The 13,577-nt window shown below is 39.1% G+C and overlaps 1 protein-coding gene and 1 pseudogene across 1 annotated transcript in view; both read right to left on the reverse strand.

The window, feature by feature from the left end:
• The window catches only part of LOC102112051 (pro-neuregulin-3, membrane-bound isoform), a 340,969-nt gene that overhangs the window by 326,639 nt on the left and 753 nt on the right, over window positions 1-13,577 (reverse strand). The window lies entirely within an intron of this gene.
• LOC148183767 (pro-neuregulin-3, membrane-bound isoform-like) overlaps window positions 1-13,577 on the reverse strand; it is a 140,882-nt pseudogene that overhangs the window by 126,007 nt on the left and 1,298 nt on the right.

Raw genomic sequence — 13,577 nt, forward strand, 5'->3', positions numbered from 1 at the left:
TTGTAATATAACCCAGCAGGATATGGAGTTCTTCCTCTCCCTGAAAGCAAGAGAACACAACAGGGGAAGACAGCAAGTGAAATGACAATGCATCCTTTCTCAAATAAAATCTACCCTGAGCAAATGACTCAGAAAACCAAGAGAATTTTAAAAGCTATTAGGTAAAGGCAATAAATTTATTGTATTTAAGTATATCAGTAACAGGAAGGTTATGAAAGAATCAGAATGTTCTACTAAAAGATCAGGCATCAATTATGGATACTGCAGATAAATTACTTCTGTGCATTGATCTTTACTGCAGAACGTGATGGAGAAACATCTACTATAAACTTCATATTTCCAGTAGGAACCACTTATAGAGAAAATGAAGCACTTATAGAAAAGAAGCATCATGGAAAGATTCTAGAAGATTACTTTCTAAAGCTTATTGCAAATAACAGGGCACTTGCCAAAAAATAAATTATAATCTGACAAAAAAACCCCCAAAACCATAACAAACAAATAATCAGAAACGTATGTGAAACTATGCCTCTGACTCTCACAAAGGTGGGCCAAGATACCCCAAATATTTCTATCTCCAAAGAGTTTCACAAAATTTTCTTACAGTAGAAAAGAGCCATAAGTTTTATTTTTTGATCAGAATCAAGTTATTATCTGCTTAATAGGAAATAAGTATCAAATTTATGTTTTGCAGTTGCCTAAATCATTTTTCATCCTAATCAGCAAGTGGCAGAGAAATTAAAACCGAGGAGAGACACCTAGAACTTGTCAGGAAACAAACAAAACACGATGCCATTCCAGGAGAATCCCTGGGAGAAATACCACAGGATCCTGTGCTGAAGAGCACAACAGGAATTGCTCCCAAACTGTATCACCTGCTTGTGGGCACAGCACATCATCGTGGGGCAATTTCCTTCTCAGCTCTTCAATAATTCACTTGCTGGCAGGAGCCTTATCATAATAAATTAGGCCTAAGAGAAAGCACGCTAAATATTCACAATACAAACAGTTCCACTGGCTTTTCCAATCTCCTGAGCTTCTAAATCTGTCTCTCTCATTTCCTCTCAGCATAAGACCTCTGCTCCTAGCTGTGCTGTCCTGCTCTCTGGGTATTTCTGGAAGAGCTTAACTCAACAGCAGCAATGGAAGAATCAGCACAGAGCACTGAAAATGGCATTCACAATTCCACTGCATCAGCAAAGCACAGCACCATAGCATACATTAAAAAAAAAGGAAATGAGGAAAGACATACCCTCAAATAATACATCACTTGGGAATAGCTGTTACAGGTCCCTATGTAAAAGGTTCCACAGAACCCATCAATGAAACTTCTATATAATTATAAAGGCCTATGCTTTGAGAAGCTAAGATTTGAAAATACAGCAGAATATTTTAGATTTCACATCTCATGCAAGTGGAAGTCCAGCCCTACAGTTAATTTTTAGGATGTGCAGTACGAAATCCTCCTTTGATCACATCCTGATTTCCTGTAAAATCTCCAAATATACCATGTGCTGGTTTTCTTACAGAACTATCTGAAGATCTACAAATCACCTTTCCTGTGATGCCCTCCCAAGTGACTATCCACACTAGTCACACAATCAACTGCTCAGCTCTATGAGAAGCCAGGCATTTGGTAAAGTTGCCCATGATTTACAGAAAGAGTACCTGGGACTTTGAAACATTGACAAAACCCTCCTACACAAACACCAGCCCACCTGTTTGGAATGAAACACTATTCAGCACAACTGTTGCAGACTGGGAGAGTTTCAGTGTGTCCCACACCTGGCCACTTGCAGGCTGGTGAAGGTGGGGCACACACCATATACTCTGGTCATAAAAAGGATGCCAGCCTCATTGTTAACATCACAGATCTATTCAGTTGTTACACCTCCTTGTTTCCAATCCATTTCATTATCCTATTTGCAACTGAAATATTCCCAGCTCTCCATTCCAAACAGCAGATTGTGCCACTTAATGGCAATTAAATGCCCTCAAGGCATTAAAAAGGCTATTATCAAAACATGTTTTTCAAGCACCGGTGTAAATCATTTCATACAGGCTTTGAAATTCATAATGAGCGAGTCTTCAATGAGAACGTGCATGTTGGGATTGTGTTAATACAATATTTATCCTCAGTAATAACAAGTGATATGAAACTTTTCTCTGAAATACTGAGTACATGAGCGTTTTAAGATGTTAAGCAGTTTCTTGCCCACTACTAGTAAGTTTCTCTGCTACATTGTTTTTAAACCCCAAACCACACAGCAGGAAAAATAAGCAAATAAAACACTTAGAAAGCATACGTATTTACACTTGAAACCCAAGCATATCAATTCAAGTTATGAAAAACATTTCAGCTAACTTAAAAAACAACAAACAACTCAAACTCTGTTGACTCTGGAGTCTTACTATTGGAAGGACGTCGAAAGAGACACAGTAAAAATCCATTTTCCAATTTTTCTCCAGTTGTGTTGGCTGGTTTATTACAATACCTCTCCCGTAAAACTTCTCATTCTCCATCTGAGATTCCCTCTAATAAATGCATTTGTATTGTTAGATTTTTTCTTTTCTAGAGATCAGCATAGTTACACTTCATAAAAGTCAACTATGAGCAAATGCAGAACAACAGACTAGGCTAAGCAAGTCACTCCTTTGTAACTGTTTATTTTAAATGTTAGCTAGAGCCCACTTATTCTCACTTATCTCATTGGGTTTGGATTTGGATTAGGATCCCACCTACTCAGAGAGCATTTTGACTCTATCTATAGAAGACTACACCATACTGAGAGTGTTTCTTCCTTTTGATGTGAGATATGGCAACAATAACACTTTGGTTCTAAAATATAACAAGACAGTAATATAAGACATAGTAGTTACTAAAATTCCCAGTGACAAGTGATTATAAAGTTAAGCTAAAAAGATTTAAATGGGGTTGTCATAATGGCAGGCTTTGGCCTAATGAGTGTCCCAAATTCAAACCTGATTCCACTCACTGCAGGACAAAAATAAAGAATTACTAACTAGAGTAAGTGGCTTGCTAGGGTGTCTCACAGACAGCCCTGCCCTTCTGTCAGAGACAGCCCTGTCATATGGGGACAGCTCTTGGCTATATTTGGAGATATATTTTTATATCAGCCAAAAAAATAGAAGTTTCTGTCCCTTCCTCTTTAGTATTTAAGTCCAATAGATTTCACTGTAAGTGAATTATTAGAAATTATCAGACACTCAAGCAACAGAACAACCAAGGATATCAGGTACTTTCTGAAATTTAAAACAAGACTTGTGAAGTATATTTCCTTCTTATTTTTTGCATATTCATTAATACACACCTCACTTCTCATCTGTATGTCTTTACCACATCTTATTTCACAAATAAGAAAACCTTATTTCACTTATTTCACAAATAAGAAAACCTGAGCTTGAGGAAGAGGAAGGGACCACTACTCATCTCCTAACTTCCACTAACCAATAGTCTCAAATCTCCTACTGTCATTGAGGTTGTAACAACTTTTTGGGATGAACAGCAGACCAATAAGCAAGCTGGGCTAGTGAGAAAGAAGTCATTCTGCAGCAGCTGACTGTCAGAAAAGCTCTACACTGCTAAAGCCACTTTTTTTTCTGGTGGAAGGGGAAGGTGAGGGTGATTTTGTTGAGCTGTAGCAGCAAAGGGCAGAGCTGCAGAGCAGGCGGCGCGGCGCGGTTTATTCACGCCTGAGCGCTGTCTTCAGAGAAGGATCTCCACCTACGCACCCGGAGATTGCTTTTTCTGTACCCGGTGGGAAAAGTTACTGTGTTATGTAATGCATGAAATCATTACACAAAGTAACCAACAGAAAGGTGAAACGCCGGTGGATCTCTGCTCTTACATGTGGGGTTTGGGGTTTGCTGGGGTATTTTTTACGTCAGCTCACTTCCCATAGCAACCACTGAAATGGCATGTCACATATATTTAATTTAATACCTCCTGATTGCCTTCATTTATGTTTTGATTATCCCAACCTCTGTTTAGGCGGAGTTGAACTGAACTTCAGAAGAAGTTCATTATGTTTGGACTCTAAATTCCTCTCAATGAAGAGTTCTCATGTGAAACATTCAATCTAGTGCCTGTGGTCTATCCTCCTTCTTGCTGTGATTCTTACAGAATTGCCGACCAGCCTAAAGCTCCCACTGACTACTCAGTTACACATGAGTTCCTCAGATTCTAATTCTACTCCACCACACAAAAATATCAAAAACTTGTTGTTAAGTAGTATTTGTTAGGAAAAAAAAAGTCCAAGAGTCTACGCTGCCATATAGATTGCATTCGTAAACAGGATTCAAAATGTGAAAAAAATATTAAGAGAGCGTTACAATATTAAGGGGTGGTAGGAAAGTAATATTTAATTAAATAATTCAAATGTAATGTATCTAATCAATTAGATACAATCTCACAGTATCTTCTTAAAAGCATTTTTTTAAAAAAATAAGCTCCCTAATAAACCCACACCGCTTTTAAGCAGCCAAAATTCTCAGAGTGTGCAAATAAAACATCTCACAAGAGTTATTAACATTTAAATCACCTAACATACCTCATTCTCACTGTAGGACTCTACCCACCACCATCTCTTTAGTAAGGAATTTTATCATTACACCTGCCCAATACATTGTCCAATACATAAATTTGTTTTCTACAGGTGTATCACTGACCAGTCAAGTACTCGGTTAAAATCAGGGTTAAATGTATTTTAATTATTGTAAAATTTAAATAAATATTTGTTCATGATTCTAAATCATGCACTGTAAACAAACCAGGAATGAGGAGCTCAGTAGCTCCTCAATCTGTGTGTGTTCAGCTCATATTTACAGATCCACCTTACAGCAGCAAAGCTGTGGCTGGCTACAAATCCCCTACATCTGCCAAGGTGACAGAGGACAGCTTTCCAAATGTATGCAAACACAAGGTGCAATCAAGCCTTGTAGTGCACCCAAATACTGAAATCCAGGAGGTGCAAGCAATCTTTTCAGCCACCTCTAAACTAACAATTCAAGTATCAAACTCTTCTCTTAAACATATCACACACTAGCATTTCAGCTTCACACATTCAGATTAAATCCAGCCATCCAAGAACTAAAACCTGAAAGAATTCCCTATTGCAGGCAGATACTTCTAAACCAAATTTAAAATATTAAGTTACTATTGATGCTTTTCATTTATGACTAAGTAGGGCTGTGTAAAGAATGTGCTGCAGATATGAAAAGGTATTAGAAGCACTTCTTTCTTTCTGTGTGTTTGGAGGGAACAAGGCAGGGTAGCTGATATAAACTGTTCTGATTTCCACCCTGTATTTTTCTGACTAACATTCTTTTAAGGATGAAAACTAATTACAACCAACTTTATTACACTGAGATATAGCTTATAAATAAGCAGCTGACCCTGTGAAATGTGTGGTATGCTCTATTATATAATAAGTAATAAAATAAAGATTGAAATCTAAAAGCAAAAGAAACACCATGTGCTTAAGGAAAAAGTCATTGCTGTATCTATTTATGCATTACATTTAAGCTTTCTAGTCCTTACCAAAAAAAAAAAAAACAACAAACAAAAAAAAAAACCCTGAGGGGATGGAACTTTTACCACTATGACATTATGTATCTGGGCCAGAACTCAGGCTAAAGACTAATGTGGTTTAGCTACTGATGAAATAATTATAAAAGTACCTCTACCCTTCTAAATCAGGAGCAGACACTCATGAGAATAATCTCCTCAGTTAAGTTCCTGAACCCACTGCCCACTGAATCCTGGCAGAGCAAAGCCTGGCAGGAAAATCACCGCACCAGTTCAGTGCAGTTTATCTCTGGGTTTCCAACCTCCCTCTTCTCTTTTCTGAATTCACTCACAGATTAAACAAGAAAATTAATTTTCTCTCCACACAACACTACTTCTAAAAAAAACCCAAACTAACAAAGCAACTGCTTTGGAAGACAACCACTGGATTGTTTTTAGCAAGTATTACAGAATCAATTCCTAGTCAAAGCTTCTGGGCTAGCTTAGTACTACTGCAATAACCCACTCACCACCATAGTGTAATTCACCAGGGGAGAGGAAACAAAGATTCCCCACATATTTTTTGATATTCAGTGGTATTACTCAGCCACTGAGAAGGGCAGTTAGCTACAGCTCTGGGGCACCCTGAGCACACTGCTGGAAATGCTGTTTTCCTATGCACTGAACTGGAGGACACAAGTAACCATTAGCCTTGCAGAACCCAGCACACTTTTCCAGGCTAGCAACACTTCTCAGGGCTTGGGTTTGTTAAAGCCTTGATTACAGTCAGAAGCAGCACAGCAAATTCAGGCTGAACATTTTCAACCTTCCTTGTCAACCACTTGTCACTGCAGTAGAAGTAGACCACCAGCACCCTTCTGGGAGGGTGGAACACACCTTATCTCAATCCCTGCCTTCCAAGGTCTGACATCAGTGAGAATACTCAGCTCTGGAAAAGAGGCTATTTGCTATTAATCCTAATTTAATGGTTTGCTGTTGCACAGTGCTATAGCCCCTCTATCTGGTAACAGCCAGCAAGCAAGGTTCAATTCTTGCTGAAGTAGAATCTTGAACTTTGACAGGAATGACACTGTGAAAAGAACAATGTGAAGTTCATTTCATAATTTTGGTTTCAGAAAATTACTAGATCTTAAAATACATCTTACCATCTCTAATGTTTTAGAAAGCATTTTCTATCTACAATCTTCATGAAAAAGTCAATTTTAGCATATATCTAGCTGAGAACATAATACAGAGAAAAACTACAAAACCAGAGATATTCTCAAGAATAATGAAAAACAAAAATCAGGAAAAAGAATAGTTTAAAAGTGACATGTAATAAGATCCATGACTCACGTGTCTTGTCACAGTCTACAGCTAAGCAACTACAGTCCTCCAGAACACAAAGATTTTACTACAGAAGTCATTTCAGGAAAATGCTAAACAGGATAATGGTGCATTTTTCAAGGCAGTGCTAAGAATACACACAGACACAAGAAGAAAATGCTCTAATGGAAACTCAGTTCTAATAAGCACATTTAAATAATGGTGGCAGCTTTTAAAAAGCTGAAGTACATTTACTTACAGAGGCATGTTTTGTAAGCACTCACACTGCAAGACAGACTAACACATTTAATCACACAGATGTTCACATAAATTGGCCATGATTCTGCAGATCCATAACTCTACAAAACAGAATATGCATCACTAGCACATCCTAAACTGGGCCTATAATGTATGCAAAACTTGGCCATACAGCAATCTCATTATAAAAAACGAAAGACCATAAACTTCTTCAGCACAGCATCTACACAGAATACTATCAGGATATTTTTTCCTCAATGCTTTACTTTAAGAGTTACCAAATGCCTCTGTGAAAGGTCTGAATTTTCATACAAGATGAAAACACTAATTAATCTTTCTGCAAAGAGCACCTGCAATGTTGCACTGCTAACGTGCATCTTTCCTATGACAGGAAAATACAAGTGGCAGGCGGGGATGGGACACAACTGTAGGGCCCTTAGAGTTGCCAAGAGATTAATTCAAATTTTAAAAGAAAAAGAAAAGCCATAAACCCAAAAACCAACAAACAAAAAGATGTTGAAGTAAAAAGAGGAGACTCTGCAGGTTTCTGGGTTGATTTTACAGGGGTCAAAGCAGAATTCAGGTATTCCAAACCAAAGTTTCACTTTATCTTTTTACCCAGTTATGTTTTTATTGGACAGTGAGCCTCTTCCATTCTACCTGAGCTTTCCCCAAATGTTTAACTCCTGCAAAAATAAAAAAAATAAAATCACTCTGAGGAGAAAATATAAATCAATTTGGACTTCAAAATTGGTTGCTCAACATGATATGAAGTGAATTATCTTTGAAGCTGAATAGTTTATCTTCCACAGTCAGCAGTCAACATATCCACACCAAAAAAAAAACCCAGAAAGGAATCAGGAGTAATGTGTTGTAAAAAAGACCTGAAAGTCATGGAATCCTCTTATTTAAATGATACATGAGAAACACAACTTTGAAAAGCCAAAACACTGGCCTTAGAGGACAGAAAAGATGGAATACTGGAAGAATTATTTTATCTGTATTTTTAAACATTGCTAGAGTAATATTGAGTATATTTAAAAACAGAAACAAACCATTGAAACAGTTAGCAATAAGCATTTAGTTAATATATTTTCCTCCACTACCTCCAAATTTCACCAGGAAGAGTTGATCCAACTAGACGTTTCTTCCATGAAAAAGACATGGAAATTCCTATTTTAATTTTCCTCGTGGTTGCTTTATTCAGTTTTTTCCTCTTGAAGGCATTCTACCAAGGGACCCTAGAACCTGTGTGACAGAAAGTAGAAACCCACTCAAAAAGCACTTGTGTGCATTTACTTTCTCTGTGCTACTCAGGAGCCACCTGAACGTTCATCCTCTGTCTTGTCCAGGTTTGAAATGCCCTCTCTCCACCCTCACAGGGAGCTCCTGTCCTCCAGTGAAGATACTCAGTGGAGTAGCTTGAGATTAGCCATGAGGGGGAAGGTAAAAGTGAGAAAGCACAGTTAGGAGCTGTCCACCTTGGAAATTCAGCTGAGCCATGACAAAACACAGCCCCAGTTTTGATCTGAAGCACAGCTGTCCCATTAAATGACACTTCCAACCCTCACCATATTGAGCCAAGAACTGAGTCCCTTGGAGGAAGAAAACATCTCCAGAAAGGATTTCATTGTTTTCCTTTGTCAACAAAGGATTTCATTGTTTCTACTGTGTTTTGTCTACTCTAGTAATGCAAAATAATAATAAAAAAGTACTTAATAGTAAAAGTGACTACAAACTCCTTCCACAGAGCAGAAGCTGAAAGAGACTTCCAAAATAAAGCAGATGCACTTCAGCTTGGCATTCAGTGCAATTAGCTCCAGTGAAACCTCTGGGTTTCCTTTCGGAACCACACTGACTGGACTGGCGTCAGAACCAAAGCAGCCAAAGGCTGGTCCCGGGGTTACTACAGGCTTTGAGATCCCAATCCTCCTCAAAAACTGGCACTGTGCAAATGCACAAATCCATGCTTGAATTTTGTGTGTGCACACACGTGTGCACAGTATTGCAAAGTTGTTCAAACACAAAGAAGCTGGGAAAGAAACCACCAGGCTCAGAGACAAATAAGCCTCTGCTTTTAAAGGATTTATTTATATATGCTTGTGACCAAGTCATCCCACATGATTTTACTAGGCACTTTTTCTTGTGCAGCTTGTTTCCAAAACAATCGCAGGAGAAATCAACAAAACCAAACACTGGTAGTTTCAGGTACTTCCTGAAAACCATATGGGCTATGAAACTCAAAGTCAAGGCCAAATCCCCAGAAATCCATGTGTTTACTGGGCTTTGCATTCAAAGCAATGAGTCATATGATAAATGCACTGTGCAACACTAGACACAATACTGTAGAGACAGGTCTTTTGCTTTAATTTTTAATTTCCATTTTCTGTGGGTTTATATAAACCGTCAACATTACTTTAGCATAATCCTTTGCGATGAATCAATACTCTAATTTAATAATGGCATTCCGTTGTCAACATACAATATATCACATAATGTCCTTGAATAGATGCAAAAAAAATATGCCAAATAAAATGAAAGGCTTTGCTTTCCTCAGTGATCACAGGTTTAATCAATGTAATGAAAAACTCTACAGCCCCCCAGATGACTTTCCTTCAGGGTTAAAAATCAGCATGGAATAATTTTAGCCATGTCCCTCCCACTCATGGTGCCAGTGCTGTGCAAGCTCTTCTAGGTCACAGGATCCCAACAATCACGTTAATGAAAGGAAGAGAGAAGAAATATATCTGAACAGAATCGATGTACATATCTGAGTGGGTCTTGTTTGAATATTCCACCTCTTTATGAATTCAGCAATAGCTGCTCTAGTCCCTAACTATAAAGAAGATTAAAAATGGGAAACGGAATTCAGTCTGGTGTCCTCCAACTTAATTGAAACAGATGAAGCAAGTTACACATATACATATGTATGTATATATATATGTATGTATATGTATATATATATAGCTGTAAAATATGAAAAATAAAATAAATTACAGTAACTTTTACTACAGTGATGTGCCTACACATCTGCATTCGTTATCTTTACCTCGATGGCAGCCTTCTGTCAACAAGTATCTAAGATGGGAAACACAATGTAATCATGTCTGTGGTATTGACTGAAGGTATCTGAATAGAAAATAAGTGAGAATGAAGAAGAAGCAAACTCTCTTAAAACTCCCAGTTGTTTGCCTCAGTATATTTTTTTTTTTCAATTCAACAGCTTTTGGAGCATTTAAAATTGGTAGATAAGTGGCATATTAATCTCAGTTAATGCCAAGGGCACGTGCTCCGCAGTCACGTGTGCTTCCCTCGATTCAATGACAGCTCACGCTCGTCGTGCCAAGTGTTCGTGGTCCATGTCACTTGCTGGCAGAATGCTTCAGAGCTCTGGGAAGAAGAGTAGGTCTGGTTTTACTACGGTTTGGCACCTCCCACAACACCCTCCAGTTGGTGAAAACCCCGCAGTTCCATCTAAGTGTCATCCTTAATGTGAAAAAGATACTTGAGTCAGTGCAAAATAAAACAAAGAGCTTTTACCAAAATGTCAGAGCTGGTAGCAGTGCATCTGCCAGATGCTTGTTACTTGAACCCATGCTGCGCATAACAAAGAGTCAGAGATATGACGAGGATAAATGACTGGACCAAAAAAATCTTTAGCAGGAAATCAAAGTCTACTCAGACTCCCAAAAAAAAGGGTTGCAATTGGACTTCACAAGATATATTGATTAAGTGTTCTGTAACATCTCTTTTCTTGGTTACTATGCATCAGTTGAGCCCCACCTGCCTCACCTCAGTTCTCTGCATTAGCCTTTAGCCATATGAACACGAGAGAAACCACAGTGCTATTTCATAGCTGAATTCACACAGGAATTCTTTTAAGTACAGTATCTCAATTCGAGGATAATAACATTACTGAAGGACCCAGAATACCATGAAAAATGCATATTGGAAAAATCAGGGCATGACTCTTTAGAAATGAAACCAATGGCTTGATAAAAATAAAACCTCACTAGCATGTTCCAGTCTGTTGGTTGATTTCTCTGATCTACAGGCTGGACTATCCCTCTGAATCAGTAACTGACTTTTACACAGAGCACTGGATGAAGAGGCTTAGGCTGAACAGGCATAATCCATACGTGATCATGGAAAACACACCAGACACAAGATACAGAGAGAGATTTGATGAGTAAGTGGCTTTTGCTTAGTCAGAACCTGAAGGATCTTCATCAAGAACTTTCAAAACAGCTAACAGATAGCTTGACTTTGAGTGAAACACAACCAAGAATTATTGTCATTATGCACACCCACAAAAAAGAGAGATTTCACAACATCTCCTCAGATGAATACACACACCGAGAAAAGGCTTTACCAACACTTATTCAGGTGGGCAATCATCTGGCTTCCCGCAGAAATAGCTCCTGATTTGCCTTCCATCTTCCTAAGTCCTGTTTTGAGCCCGTTTCAACATGTTAAAACAATTAAATAAACTACAACACAAACCAGTATAAATAAAGATAGCTGCTTCTTTTCTTAAAACCTGTGAAATGCTAAATAACCTATGACTCCCACCCACATATGTGCCTTGCCAAGCCAGAGGATGACACAAGGGCGTACACTATTTTGAAGACTGGCCCATGAGATTCATCCTGTCAGATCTGTATTCACAAACTACAGCAGGATCCATGACTTTCATTTCAATAGCAGCTGGAACGACGGGCGCAGAAGGAACATGCAGCTCAACCTGGGAAATTAGGATGAATTTGTTTTTAAGTAAAATTCCCTTTCTTACTGAGAGCTATTAGTGGCAGATGCAGATACTTGCTGTGGGGTCACACCATGTCAGCAGTTCACAGCACAAAGACTGCATTTCTCCTTTCTCTCCCCTCAGCGGATACTGCAGCCTCAAAGAATTTTTCATGTATCCTTAGAGATGCTTATATGTATCAGGAGAGTACAGCTGTAGGCTTTCAAAAAATGTCCATATGCCCTACAAATTCAAATCCTTTTTTATGTAATCTATTTAATCTTCCATTAATGATAAGCTCTGCTATCAATGTGCCCAAACAGGGTCAATTTCTGCTGGATTTGCACTTCTTGCATTTCCATCCTATAACTGAGCTGCATTTAACGAAGGGAAACACCCTGCTGTAAAACTGTAAAAGGTATTAGCAGCCTCCCTAAAACAAAAAACAGTTAGAAAGCTTTGCAACTGCCAGGAACATTTCAAGATTGTCCTTTTTTTCCTTCTTCCTTTGTGTGTCTTGCATGGAGGAGAGTCCTGCCAGCTGAACATTATTTATTAATCAGGATATTCCTGCCTTCTATACCTTGTAAGGAGACAGCCTACAGGGGCGGAAATTGCTGTGGACTTCTCTTACATATCCAACGAGACAGAAAGGGGAGAAAGGAAGAGATTGCAAGGGAGCATTTAGATCCCACCTGGCAAGCTCAGGCAAATACACACAGATCACAGCAGTCTGAAGAACCATGTAGTATATCTTGTTCACACAAAAATTAAAAATAAACGTATGAGTTGAGAATCTGGTTTCATTTGCTGTTTTGTTTTTTAAGAAGTGCCCTACACAGGTCCCTACACCTGAGTGAAACAGGTTGTGTTGAGCTCCACAAATGATTTTCCTTCTGGTAACTTCCAACTACCTTAGGCTGTAGCTACAGAACGTGCAGGCTTGGACACACCTGTAAGGGCTGCTTCTCCCTCAATTACTGTGGCAGACACAGGCAAAACGAGTTACTGCCTCCTTAGCTCTTCTGATTTAGTGATAGTTTCATTCGTAATCATTCCCAGCCATCCGCCACCTGCACACCCACCCACACACACACACACATCCAGTTTGCTGCTCTTCTCCCAATTTTGTCAATTCAAAAGATCAGCTTGCACTGCCTATCCTCCCTGTCCCAGCGCTTATCAACAGAGAGATTTAACAGACAAAATAAAGTTCATGTTGCTTTCCGACAAAATCCTCCAGCAGAATACCCCTACAACAGCATACAAAAGGGGAGCCCCGGGCTGTAAAAGGGCTTCAATTGAACTGACGTTCCCAGCAGCAGCAACTAAGAGTTAATGGAGGACACCCGGCTTTCCACTTCCTCTACTGCATCCAAGAAAGCGCAGAAGAATACTATAATGCAGTGTAACTGAGCGTTTCACTGAATAGCACCGCACAGAAGTTCTTTCGTCAAAGAATTGCATTTGTCCTAAGTAACCTTTATGAGAAGCCGAAAGTTGATGCACCCAGACCAAATGGATTTTCAGCTTTAGCCCGAATCCTTAGGTTTGCGCTTGGGAGGGTGGGAAGAACCAGCCACCAAGCATCAATCGGAGAACTAGCCCCCTCCTCTGCTTAAAAAAAAAATAGTCACGGCAACACGGCGCCGTGGCTACACACGGGAGCCGGCAAAGCGCTAGGATGGGTCCGCACACCCGCGGGGTGCCCCGCGCTCC

This window comes from Pseudopodoces humilis, chromosome 9 (genome assembly GCF_049639895.1).
Source record: "Pseudopodoces humilis isolate 2021_Gansu_Grassland_sample_001 chromosome 9, ASM4963989v1, whole genome shotgun sequence".
NCBI lineage: Eukaryota > Metazoa > Chordata > Aves > Passeriformes > Paridae > Pseudopodoces > Pseudopodoces humilis.